This window comes from Mytilus edulis, chromosome 1 (assembly GCF_963676685.1).
Source record: "Mytilus edulis chromosome 1, xbMytEdul2.2, whole genome shotgun sequence".
Classification (NCBI taxonomy): Eukaryota; Metazoa; Mollusca; class Bivalvia; order Mytilida; family Mytilidae; genus Mytilus; species Mytilus edulis.
The window spans coordinates 63,670,807-63,684,356 of record NC_092344.1 but is presented as its reverse complement, the minus strand read 5'-3'; the positions used below and the strand labels follow the sequence as shown (position 1 = coordinate 63,684,356).

The 13,550-nt window shown below is 31.8% G+C and overlaps 1 long non-coding RNA gene across 1 annotated transcript; it reads right to left on the bottom strand.

The window, feature by feature from the left end:
• Positions 1–245: 245 nt before the first annotated feature.
• Positions 246–8,985, bottom strand: LOC139519783 (uncharacterized). The gene is made up of 3 exons (XR_011663685.1): positions 8,662–8,985; positions 4,392–4,565; positions 246–583 (listed from the first exon to the last, which is right to left on the bottom strand). It is a non-coding gene; the product is annotated as an uncharacterized lncRNA (long non-coding RNA).
• Between the last annotated feature and the right edge of the window lie 4,565 nt (positions 8,986–13,550).

Genomic DNA, 13,550 nt, shown 5'->3' with positions numbered 1-13,550 from the left:
CAAATGGGTCTTCAACGCAGCGAGAAAATCCCGCACCCGGAGTTAGTTCTTCCTACTCGTGCAATAGTATACAACATCTGATTTCATTTCTATTTACAGTAAAAATGCTTATGATGAGTTTTTTTATTGGACTTAGTGAAACTTTGATGAGATGTTGTTTGATGCACTAGCATTGTCTCTATGAAAGTTAACACCTCAGTTACATACGTTTTGTCATCAAAGCAAACAAAAAACTATAGCATGCATATGTTCTGGAATAACTTTCAATTTAAAAAATAATTTGAAAACGAATAACGTATCTATATAGGCAAATTAAATATGAAATGTTTATCTAAATATTTTCTATTTATAGAAAGTTAAATGGAAATGTTAAGCTCACACACAAATTCTTTCAAGAAATCACAGTGTGTATCATACATCAGAATAGTCCCTGGTGTGAACTTAAGTCGGCCACACCATCTGTCAGGAAAAAGTGCTCTAATACGGATATCGGCAGGTTGTAGACCATAGATATCCTGAAATGACTCCCCTGACGTCCACGTACCATTGATCAGGCCGATCCAATAAAACTGCTTCGTGGAACCTGAATTTAGATAAATCTATTTATTAGTTTGGCTACTAACAGTTTGAAAGGATAAGATTCTCCATTATGTTAAATTCATAGAAACAACGTATACGGAAAATTAGATACCATCATGATAGTAGAAAACAACCAAAATATGTGGTATTTTATTTCGCAAATTGTACATTATTATGATCCTGGAATCGTCTTCCCTAATTCGTACACATGAATTGATAAACATGTGCGTTATACGTATATATACAAACATGGACAGTCTACTTGTAACTCAAATCTGATATTAACGACAAGTAAAATTAAACAAAGTTATCACTATATCGGTTTGTGATTACCATCAAAAACGGTGTCAATTCTTATCATACTTATGAACAAAGACAACAACTTGGAATGTAAAACAAATGAAAATGATAAAAGAAAATAAAATTTCAATTCATCCAATTTACCAGCTCCCGCAATGCATTCAGCAGATTGGATTGATAACAAAACTACATGTATAACATGTATAATAAATTTCTTCTATATATTAATTTATGCCATGTTTCTTTATTTTTTTATATTTTAACACCCCATTATTCTCTATTCATTTTATTAAAGCTCCTCATTTTTTTCTATTCTTCATTCTTTAGCACCCCATTATTCTTTATAATTTTTGATATTTTTTCCCTGTTAACATTGTTTATATTTTTGGCCATTATTATCTATTTTGTTAACCCATATAGACCATCCATCATAAATTATTTACAACTAATTTTTCCCTCATACTATTTTCAATAACTCAAAACAGAAAAGTCACACTTCATTTTTCACACTAAGAAATATGTCAGAACATGCAGGACATGAATTCTCAGATCTGTTCTCAGAATATAGAATAATGGACATGAAATTTAAAACAAAGAGAGAACAGAACAACAGATAAATACATAGACATTATATGTATAAAGAAAAGGTTACCCCTGTACATGTTGTTTTTATAATTTGAGAATTGAGTCTTCAGCTTCACACAAATAATCAATCTAGTGAAACTGATCCTTTAGAAACTAATAGTTAGTAGTAGTGTAAACAATAATAGTTTTGTCAGGTACAAATCAGACTGCAAAATTAGTACACAAAAAAAAAGTGTGTGATTTCAAATTGTTGAAGTATTGTACAAATAAGAAATGTCTCTTTATACCAGCATTGTGTATACAGCCTTTGCTTATAAACTAGAGAAGTAGAAAGGGAGACTGCAATTTTACTCTTCAATTTTTGAAGAAACCCATTTACTCTTTTATGCATAAATCTATACTTTGTAAATAAGTAGTGTAGGTACATAAGGGGAAAATTTTCATCATGTATGGATACTTTTTATAATATACCTACAGGCAGCTCTAATTAATTATGGTTATATATAGTTTCATTTTAATACATATTCAAATATTGATTTGTCTTCTGAAAACAAGTTCATTTTAAGTTGACTTTCAGTAGCATGAATGTTAAACATAAACTATTCTGTTAGACATTATAATAGCTATATTTAAATTCAGCCTTCTCAATATACATGTATAGATGTATTAAACTAAATCATTTAATAATTCAACGTCAACTTTACATTTCAAATACTCAAATTTACTGTAGCTTATTAATACTTGATTTAGAAAGATTTTTTTGTCTTTCTTTTTCTGATATATATAGTAGATGCATAAAATCAAGATCATATTTTTTTATATCTGATTATTGATATCAATCGTTACAATGTATATAATTACTGTTACAATTTAAGATTAAATTCTAAATTACAAAATAAATATTTAATCAGATGATGTTTACTTTTTCTTGCCGGTTATGAACAAAAAGTCAAATTCATCATTTTGTTTTTGTTGAAATACCCAGGATTAGTGCAGATTTTAAATGTCATCAAATCATGAGGGTTTGGATGGGTGTTCTTTGATTCTCTATTCTTTGACTTAAAAAGGTTATTTCAGTTATCTATTCTATATACTTTTGATGGATAATAATCTCTATTGTTCATATTCAGGCACCTAATTTTTTTCTCTTATTTATTTTTAGGGTCTATTTTGTCTAATCTTTCAGGGGCGGATCCAGCCATTTAAAAAAGGGGGAGTACCAACCCCCTCCACACCTTCAATGATATTTTTTTAGTTCAAATATCAATGTAAGAATAAGGATATGTGACATGATTACCAATGAAACAACTATCCACCATAGTTGAAATGAAGCAGAATTTTGTAAGCCTGGCTACAATACAGTCTTCAACAATAGGAAAATCCCATACTATATACAACATTTTAAGTCATCTCTTAATCATTTTAAAGGCCCTGACATGTACAGTGAAACAATTCAAAAAATAAATCTAAAATCCTAGTTTACAACAAAATAATTTCCAGAAGCAAATATGGCAGCTAGATTAGAAGCGGCTTGATCCTTACCAGATAGGCACATTACAATTTAATGCATTAATTGTCTGAATTTACTATTAAAACTTTGCGTTCAAATAAGTGGATGCAATGCAAGTTATTATAGGATACCATGCCACCTTCTACAATAAAATAATAAATTGTATGGGGGGGGGGGGGGGTTAAAGGTCCCCCTGACCCCCACAAGAAAAATATAAAACAATTTAATTCAGAATTTAACTTATTTATAACAAATCCATTTATATGAAAGTCCCATTTCTGTTTAATTCCTACACATCTAAGATCATCACGATCCAATTCTCTTGAGCCCGTTATTCTCTACTCTTTATTTTTTTATAAGGAGAAATAACATATATCTTTTCCTATTCTTTTAATATTGACAATTATTCTGCACATGCCCATTATTCTCTATTTTTCAAATCTTTTCAATGCCACCAAAAACTTGCATTTGGTGCTGTACATTATATGTAATTGCAACTCAATTATAATATACATGTTTCTAGGTCTTGAAATTAATGCATGTGTGTTTCATGCAGAAAACATAGGAAGTAAAATGAAATAAATATTACTTCCATGATAAAACATGTAATAAACTTTGCAATCCTTGTACACGAATGAAGCTGAAATTTCTGTGCGAATTTTAACTACATTGTTTTAAACCATGCTTTTATGTTATGCATTGTAACAATATTATAGTTACTGGCAAGAAATACAAAATGAAAGACTGGCAAGAAATACAAAATGAAAGCCACGGTACTATACGGTAAAAAGAAAGGTACAACGACAAAGGTTAGAAAGTAATATCAATGCAAACTGTTCATCTGTTTAGGCAGCGGTTTGAAGTTTATTTGCCGGTATATTACTGTTGTGTAAATCGGAGTCAAGCTGTCCAATTGAACGTTATATTTAATAGGAAGGAAAAAGATGCAAACATAATAATAAATATTATAATGATACACTTTGTATAATTGACTGCGTCGTTTGACGACTTCCTTTTAGAGATCGACTAAGGTGTCTTCATCGAGGTCCGCGTTTGTCACATGCTACTATTCCAAAGTTCGTTTTACATACAAATTTTAAATATACAGGTATCCGTCCGATCCGTGCATAAAATTAAAGAACGGACTGATCGATGACCGTTGTCACGGTAACTCTCACATAGCTTATTTGACGTATCTGACGGATCCTATGGGTCACCGATCACCGATCAGTCATCGATCAGTCAAACATCCGTCACCGATCATTCACCGATCAGTCCAGTTCACGTCAAACAGTAACGCCTAAGGTTGCAAGTACTGTATCTATGCTTTCTTATTGCTTTCAAAGTTCGAAATGTTCCCGACTCGTATGTGTATATTCTTTATAGATGTGTGATGTTTGGTAAAATAACGACTTACAATTATTCAAACTTGTGTTGTGAAAATACAATTTTTCTACTGTGTCTACAGTTACAAGATCTCCGCCTTCATCAATACAGTATTGTCTTGCATCATACCAATTTCGCTGTATGGAATTAAACTTTAAGCAAGTACTAGAAGAATCATCATAATCATATCCAGGAAGGTTACATTCTGAAAAATATTTTCATAAAGATTTCGTGTAATTCCTATTTATTTTAAAAGAACATAATGATTGTAATTTAATTAAGTTAACAGTCATAAACGAGAAAAAATGAAAAGACAGGACTGTAACAAAAATGTTGTTATCTGTGACTCAAAACCATCTTTACAACCACCAACTCATGTCATGATGTCTTCCATTAAATGTCATTTAGGTGTCTTCAACATAATCTCATGCAGATCAAAAAGATAATCAGTAAATGTAAAACTTTTATACTACAACCTGCAAAAAAATCGTTTTGTGTAAATTTAGAAACTTTTTAATGTTACCTTATTTTATTAAAGAAAACTCTCGCATCTTGGAATTCCAATACGTTTGTCCATCTGATTGCGGTATACATTTTTTGACGCATATATTTTCCTGGGTTTGTTTCGATATGTATTACCACATTTAACCAAACGTAAATGAAAACATAAAATATTGCTCAAGTTACAACACAGTAGAAAACTATTGTTTGATTGTGGCTAACATTGATTTTGATTTTGAAAAATTTAAACATAACTAAATTTATAACGCTATATATGTGCACTTATGAGAACTCGTGATTCTACATCCTGTCGGTACAATTAAAAGAGAGGCGAAATATACCAGAGGAACATTCCAACTCACAAGTCGAAAATAAACTGATAACGCCATTGCTAAAAAAAAAAAAAAAAGACCAACAGACAAATAAAAGTACACAAATCACAATATAGAAAAATAAATACTGAGCAACACGAACCCCACCAAAAACTGGGGTGATCTCAGGTGCCCCGGGAGGGTAAGCAGATCCTGCTCCACATGTAGCACCCGTCGTGTTGCTCATGTTAGTACAAAATGAAATAAGTCTAATTCAGTTGGTCATATTCGGGAAAAGGGGACGGGGTTGAAGTAACGACATTACGAACATATCCGCTACCACTTGGAACTCTTGGTTTAATAGGAGATATATACTCCGTATGCAGGCGCTGCTGGAATGTTGCTACATATAAATGGAAAGTTCATAATTGGGAAGCTGAAACACTCTCTTTTGTCGTTCAACTGACCCTCATTGTCAACTTCTAGATGTAAGTCAAGATATGACTTAACTGTATCTGTTGTATCCTTTATCTCAAGTTCGAATGGACAGATTCGTTGAACATAGTCACCACATTGGCAACCTTTTTTTATGAAACAAAGCAGGACAAACTCTTTAACTTATACTTTGACATTGCACAAGGTCATATGTTTCGAAGACTGTTTATTACGTCTTTACCCTAAATGCGTTTGATGTGTCTTTTCTAATAATTTACAGTTAGTTCTTATTATGTGCTATTTCAACACTTTCCAAGGTAAGGGGTTTGTGGAGGGTAGATATTACATAGACATGTTACACCCGCCACATTTTGTTTGTGACTGTCCGAAGTCAGGAACCTGTTGTACAGTGGTTGTCGCTGGTTCATGTCTGTCATATTTGTTTTTCGTAAATTAGGCCAATAGTTTTCTCGTATTAATTGTTTCACATTTTTCATGTCAGAGCCTTTTATTTCCGACTATACCGTATGGGATTTTCTCATTGGTTGCAGACCGTATGGTGGCCTATAATTGCGTGCTACAACTTCACAAGAAATCTGGTGGATAGTCTCGTTAGCAATACTATCACATCTATTTTTTTTAATAAGCTATTGCTAAAGTTATAATTAGAGAATAATTCGGTAATATTGCGAGATATTGACGGTAAAATATCTACTAGCAGTGTTAGATTTTATTTGCTAAAATTTCTTGCACCCTGTTTGGAAGACGGATTGACTATTTTTGCGTAGCGTAGTATGATTAAATCTCCATGTAAAAATAACATTCGTTTTATTTGTCTACATGTACGAGAGTAGTCGCTCTCTATTTATTATATCTACAGATACAACGAAACTCCAATTTCGACGTTTCTCTTACGCCTCTCTTTCAAAATCATATGATACTTCAAATTTAAAGAAAAAAGTTGAATATATTTTATAAACTTGAATGGCTATGTAGAGATCACGAGAACATTGACTTTCTTTTAAAAGAAAATCCTTTCTCTTATTATAACCTTAAGAAATGTACTGCTAATGAGTTATTGTCTCCCCGTACTCTAATTCGTCGATACAAATAGAAAATTAAAATTAAATTAAGAAAAACATTGCACTATTGCATGTCTATTATTTTACTTATTACAAACGTGCTTCGGCAATAAAACACGAACGTTAATTTCCAGGCAAAGTTTACACTGAATGATAATTTGTCGATTATAGGATATGAATTCGTAATTAATGTGAAAAATCTTGTATAGAGGACTTGGATTAGTAAATAACTGAATAATAGCCAACGATAAATATTACGGGGCGATGGATCATATAATTATGATACAGTATAACATATAATAATATATAACAAGTCAAAAAAGGGTACAACATCATCTAAAAATAATAAAATCATGAACAAATGTTAAATATTTCGGATAACTTAATATCCTTCATCAGTAAGATGTAAAATGAATCTTATCTTGACATGTGGTAGTCAAACTGAAATAATAATCTTGATCGCTATGAAAATTATCAAAAATAAATACGCTGGTAATTTTTTTCAATATTGATGTTTGGGAGGGGGAATAAATTCCTTAAAACTGTAAGAGTCCAGAAGGGACGCGTGAGTTACAGGAAACAAGTGATGGTAGGAAAATGAGTGATGGTAGGGAAAATGAGTCATTGCAGAAAAATAAGTATATATACATGAATTACTCGTTTCATATGACTTTAGAAATACTTAATAAAAGCTCGTTATTTACTGAATTTACGTGAAATCTATAATGCCCTCTTCACATACACAGATCATTCTTACGAGTCATTACGAATCGCGAACTCGTAGTCAATTCCAAGCATTTGTTAATAACTCACTGTTATCCGCCAATAACTCGTCACAACTCGCAACAACTCGAAGACATTCTTAAGGTTCAGTAAAAGGAGATGCTAATTTCTTGACATGTCAAATTTCTTCTCAGTATTGTCTGCAATTTGGTTTTTCCGAGAATAACGTAATAATCTGAAGATATCGTAAACCGCTGGTAAACCGGGGAATTTTTGCCGTTAATACATCGTAATAACTCATCCTTAATAAACCGTAAATAGCTCGTGATATTTCGTAACAACTCTTAAATCGGTTGTAAAAGTGGCCAAATGGTAAGGATTCGTAAATTTGTGCGATCCGTAAGCATTTCACGTAAGAGAAATCCGTGAATGTGAAGGCGGCAAACACGTGGATCTATTTTAAGATTTGATTACTACTATACATGTATATGTAATTTGTAATTAAAGTGAGAAATACATATATATTTTAAAGAAATAAAAGAATGAAATTATAAAAACCAAAAAAATATGATATTGATAAATTGTTAAAAAAGAATCAAAATGCATAGAAATGTAACAGCGACCCCCTACCATACCATGCAAAAAACTGTCCAAGCAATGATATCGGCTGGCTTTTTTTTTACATGCAAAGAAACAGAAAACAGCACACACTTTCATTTTCTTAGTACATAAAACAAAATTATTGAGATGAGGTGAAAAATAGAACAGGAATTATTTTGTCTAAGATTCAATTTTCTACATTTTGATTATAAATGTTTACGATCGCCTTTTTTTTTAAATTTTAACTATGAAAATATTGAGATGTGGTATGCTTGCCATGATACACCCATCCACGAAAAAAACCCACAAAAAACAAGAAGTGAATAAAATAGGTAACAGCAATAAGAAAAACCCATAGCGTATACAGTAGAAGCCATAACAGGCCCCGGATAACAAAAAAATAGTGAAACTGTTCAACAGAGAGAATTAACGGCATGATTAAAGCTAATATTGTTAAACGGGAAACAAATATTACAAATACAAACCAACGTACTATTTGACAGCAATATATTTTTTTGTTTTCCGAACTGAAGGATTTTTATTATTCAAGGATAATAGGGATAAAACAAAATTTATTTCAGGCCAATATTAATAATGTTTTTGAAACAAACATGTATATAGAGCGATACATGAACATACATAAACAAACCTTTATGTTGGGTGAAAAACAAACTCCAGTTGTCTGTAGTCTGCATATTTGTCGACGATACCGCAGGTTTGTCCGTGTGTAACATGCACTGTTTGTCCTTATATAGAAATCTGCTACAGAGTCCGACATCAGTAGCACAAACCATAGCACACTGTACTAGACTCTGAGTTAATACATTTCTGTATATGTTGTTTCTATAAGGACAAAGAACCTGGGATTTTCGGTATTCCTGAAAAGTGAGAACGTATGGAATAATCAAACAGAATAGAAGCAACATCTTACATCGTACGTTCTGTGTTATTAAGTAAGATCTAAGTATTTCAGATCTCGTGGTGTTTGGCTGCATATTATATTGTATCGAATCGATTTCCTGAATCATATTGAAATTGAAATTATATCATGTATTCTTTAATACAGAATCCCTGATTAAAGTCCTTCAGATGTTTTTCATTTTCTTTTGCATGCATTAAATGTCTTCAAAGATGTACTAAATGATAAGGCATTAAATGCATTTTCCAAACAGAAATATCTTGTAAAATCAGATAATGTAACTTGGGGACTTTGTTATTTTTTTTTATCGTATTCCTAGGAGATGTAAAGGTGAATTTCTGTTAAATGTATTGAACGCCGTTACTACCTTATGGTACTTCATTCTTTATTATGATGAGGTTTTTCTCTATTATGATGAGGTTTTCCTCTATTATGATGAGGTTTTTCTCTATTATGATGAGGTTTTTCTTTATTATGATGAGGTTTTTCTTTTTTATGATGAGGTTTTTCTCTATTATGATGAGGTTTTTCTTTATTATGATGAGGTTTTTCTTTATTATGATGAGCTTTTTCTTTATTATGATGAGCTTTTTCTCTATTATGATGAGGTTTTTCTTTATTAAAAACCTCTATTATGATGAGGTTTTTCTCTATTATGATGAGGTTTTTCTTTATTATGATGAGGTTTTTCTTTATTATGATGAGCTTTTTCTTTATTATGATGAGGTTTTTCTTTATTATGATGAGGTTTTTCTTTATTATGATGAGCTTTTTCTTTATTATGATGAGCTTTTTCTCTATTATGATGAGGTTTTTCTTTATTGCACAAAATGCAAGTTTCCGAATAAATTTCAGCTATCTAGTGATGAAAAAAATACAAATTTAAAAAAAAAATACAAATTAAAAGTTTTTCGAATTTTTCTCTATGTATAAGCTGGAAGTCTAAGTAGTCTATTCGTACAAAAAAAATCACCAGCAATCCAAAATATGAGAGATCATAAAATACAAATCTAACAAGACTCTCAAAAGTGTTTGCCAAAAATTATTTGAAATATTTTTCGCCGAAAAAGAAATATATATTACACCCAATTTACAATAACCTTGACAAATATCACTACTAGCCTTGTTAATAGACTGCTCGACTATCTTCTCTACTACTTGATTGTCTATTATTGTCCTTTGTATCCTAATGAATTCTTTAGAAAACTATTTAGTAACGCTTCGAATACCAGATGATTAGTTGGCTTGGTCGTTTAAACTCGTCATTAAGTTGATAAGTCATTGTTATATCATAAATAGCCTACAGCTAAATTTCATTTGTCTAACTGGACAGGGCATGATATTGGTATCCATCGTATGTCCGAATTATAAATAAACAATCATTTGAATAAAATGAAGAAGATGTGGTATGATTGTTACGAGATAACTCTTCACAAGAGACAAAATGACACAGAAATTAACAACTATAGGTCACCATACGGCCCTCAACAATGAGCAATTTCTATACCGCATAGTCAGCTATAATCAGTAGAAAAATGTTCTTTTTCAGTATTATACTTTCAATATATCTGTTTAACTTCCCCCTCAAAGTTTACATAGCACAAAAGAATAACATGAACGAATTTTATTGAATTATTATAAAGATATGTATATGATAATTATACTAAATAAGTGTTTTTACAAATAACCACATCCACGAAATATAGAAATAGACTTTGAAGCGTATACATGTCCTAGACCGTCACATATAGCCATCTCAGTCAATTCACGTGTGTAAATCGTATGTTTACGCAAATAGTCTTTCATTACTTAACAGCATACTTCACACGTATTCAAGTCTGGGTGATATGGAGGTTGATATAATAAGTCTATGTGACGGTGTCCCAAAATAAATCTAAGTATTTTCGGCGAATCTACCGTGGTGGAAGCCACAATTGTCCATAACAACAGTGTCCCCGTGGACGTAAGCAATAATTTCCAAATCGATCTTATTCTTGTAAAGCATAAAAAAGGTCAACGAGATGAAATCCATCTAAAACATTAAAATAATCCATTCCAAATGGCCCATGAAGGCGATTTACCGTGTTGGTAGTATTGGAGGCATAGTTTTGTACCTCTATAGCCTTTTCCCCTACTGTTGCATGTCCATAAAGTCTATTTCCAAGTGTTTTTATGACAGATGATTCGTCAAAGAAATGTTAAGAATAAGGATTAATTGCAAAGATGGTATTTATATATTCGTCAAATCGTCGTTGGTTCTCAGCACTTAAAGCTTCCTTAGCACATACATTTAACTTTTTGTGTGACATTAGGCAGTCATTTCTCAAAATTTTTTAAATTGTAGAAAGACTTGGCAAACGATCATTTGTCGTTTCTCCACCAGACAATAACTTTTTTTGAATTTCTTTCCCATAAATCGATGGCTGGCGAAATATAGTATCTTATAGCCTGAACAATGTCTTCGGAACTTTTAAGCCTTGTTGCACCATGTTGATATTTTACCGGAGATACAGAACCATATAATTGATATTTATCAATGACATTGCAAACCGTATTGTGTGAAACGGTATAGTGTTTCTAAAAAATGTATGGTTGCCTGAATATACATGTCTAGAATACTCTTTATTTTTACAACATTAGTAGCCTTTCTAACTTCATAGTATCTTCCAAATGAATTTTGGTTGATCATATTACATGTACTGTGATGGAATATGTACAACTGTTCAGCTTTTTACTTTGAGAACCGTTATATTTGAAAACAGTTATTTTTCAACTTATAAGTACAATGTACATACATATTCATCATTACAAGTACAAGTACATGTATATAATCTATCGATTTATTTTAAAAAGTACTCACATGCCATCCTTTCTACAATTAATGAACTATAATTTAATCTTATTCATTTCTATACTTCCAAAATGGATGATATGACAGTGACTGAATTTCTTTCTCAAATTGGGTAGAAATTTGTACAATATTTGGATTATTTCGTTCAACAGGAATTTCTGAATGTCTCTTCGTTACGCTGTAATCACATTCCGGGTGACATTAATTCATTATTGGAACTGTATTAACATTAGGAGAAAGAGACAAATTTAAAATGCCCTCATGGAATTAAAAAATGTCGCCGTAAATGAAAAAGAAATTGGAAAATTTTAACCTGAATCTTCGACACTTAACAAAATTCCTGGAAAGCTAAGATCGATCTTTGGTCCAGTGTAAACGGGTTAGATCGATCTTCAATCGGACTTAAAAAGTCTGCCTCTAGAGGTGGTTTTAAAAAGATCGATCTTTTTGTTGGTGTAAACGCTTAGGTCGATTGCGATCGATCTTTTTCGGGTGAATGTTATATTTAGATACAAAATAAAGGTCAGACCGGTTATTTTTATGTTGTAGAGTAAACGCACTGGATTAAATAAGATCGATCGCGATCGATCTTCCGTGAGCAATGTAAACGCAACCTGGGTTTTTTAAGATCGATTCAAATAAAGATATCGATTTAATTAATTTGTGGTGTGAACGGCGTCTTAGACAACTGGAAATGCCTATAGAAGAACCACCACCACAAGGAAATTTGAATTATAGGTAAATGTTTCTGGATTTACCTTCATCAGGAACGCTCAAAGCCAAACATTTGAAATCCGAAGATGTATAAGTACCGAAACCGTTGAAGAGCTATATATGTCAAAAAAGCCTTAAATAGATAGCCAAATTCACCCCCCCCCCCCCACCTCCCGCCCCACCTGAATATAAAGTGATCGTCCAAAGACAAACCAGAGATATATATATATATATGTCTCTGGACAAACCGAGTCAAAATAAAGCTGATTACTATAGATAAAAACTATAGATAATCATACCGTTTCATACGACCTTCAACTTAACAAGTTATCCCGAAACCGTGTAGACTACATGTAGTTCAAACGAAAAGATCAACACGAAACAAACATGCCTTTTGAGTTACGTGTTATTCATTAGCAAACTAGATTAGACAACAAAGAGTAATCAAGTAATTGAAAAACTTGAAACACCAAGCCCACTAATTATCTGGTATTCGAAGCGTTACTAAACCGTTTTCTAAAGAACTCATTGGGACACAAATGACAATAATAGACAATCAAGTAGTAGAGAAGATAGTCGAGCAGTCTATTAACAAGGCTAGTAGTGAGATTTGTCAAGGTTATTGTAAATTGGGTGTAATAATAATAATTACGATGTCAATTTCATGAACTTATAGGATTCAAGTTAGAAAGAATCTTAACCACGATTCATGTTTTCCCATGTATAGAGATTAAAACAGATTTATAATTTTTATGTTTAAATTAAATTCTGAAATACTAAAGCATGCATATGGCTCTGATATTTGACAGTTCAGCGAACACTATTACACGATGCTATTGGTCGAAAACAAAGGTGAGAGATTCAAATTGTAAAATCAGCTGCTGGACGGTAGACTTTTTTTTATCATCAATGCTTTTATTCAACGATAATAAAAGACTTATGAGTGTACAAGTATGACAGAAATACTTTTACTTTATTGATTTTTTTTAATCAAATGGAATGCTTGTTAAATTGTTCCAGTCATGGTTACTAGTAACTGTCAATCCATTGCGAT